Here is an 874-nt window from a genome sequence, read left to right as displayed (position 1 = left end):
ATAGGCTTGGATATTTTTCAGAATTTTGACGTTTTCTTAAAATGGCCGTAACTTGAAAAATTAAAGCCAGAATCAGCTCAAACTTGCTACACAGCATAAGGACATCAATATGTATCAGAAAATATAATAAAAAATTGGGATAATTTTGGAGCCATTTTTTGAAAAAAAACCACCTTGGGTATTTTTCAAAATTTTGGCATTTTCTTAAAATGACCATAACTTGAAAAATTGAAGTCAGAATCAGCTCAAACTTGCTACGCAGCATAAGTACATCAATATGTATCAGAAAATGTAATAAAAATTTGAGATGTAAACATTATATGTGCTTCTTGAGATTGACCATGTCTAATATTTACTAGGTAAGGCTATTATGAGTGTGGCTGATGTACTGTTATTATTACATTGTTTGATGCATGAATTAAAGCTTCATTTATTGCATTAACTATTACCCCTCTCTTTCTCTCTCCCTCCCTCTCTTTCTCTCCTTTACATCTTTCATGGTCTGAAGATCCATTGGAAACTTTTACAAAAGGCCAATACTAAAAAAGAGAACAAACACTACTCCTCCCTCCATTCTATTTTTTCTCACTCACCTCTTGGACAGCACTCAGTTTATTAACAATCTTCTCTAAAGCAGCAGCAAATGGCACCTAAGGAAAGCAACAAAGGTTAAGTATAGCAATACTGTACTAGTACCTCTGGGTTGGTCCGTCTTCTCTTTCCAGCTTTAGCTTTTTTCTATAAATAAACAATACATGTACATGTACATGTATGTTCAGGTGCTTTATGAACTAAAAAACTTAGCATACTTCTACGTAGCATAAAAACACTGATATCTATCAAAACTGCAATGAATTATCTTTAGTATTATTTG

At 32.8% G+C, this 874-nt stretch overlaps 1 long non-coding RNA gene across 1 annotated transcript; it reads right to left on the bottom strand.

Annotated features, from left to right (window-relative positions):
• Window positions 1-510: 510 nt before the first annotated feature.
• On the bottom strand, window positions 511-843 carry LOC109593506 (uncharacterized). Its single transcript, XR_002190998.1, has 3 exons — window positions 697-843; window positions 594-650; window positions 511-539 (listed from the first exon to the last, which is right to left on the bottom strand). It is a non-coding gene; the product is annotated as an uncharacterized LOC109593506 (long non-coding RNA).
• Between the last annotated feature and the right edge of the window lie 31 nt (window positions 844-874).

This window comes from Amphimedon queenslandica, unplaced genomic scaffold (assembly GCF_000090795.2).
Source record: "Amphimedon queenslandica unplaced genomic scaffold, v1.1 AMPQUscaffold_1206_Cont26779, whole genome shotgun sequence".
NCBI classification, from domain to species: domain Eukaryota; kingdom Metazoa; phylum Porifera; class Demospongiae; order Haplosclerida; family Niphatidae; genus Amphimedon; species Amphimedon queenslandica.
The sequence above is the reverse complement of the archived record's forward strand: the minus strand, read 5'-3'. Positions and strand labels throughout refer to the sequence as shown.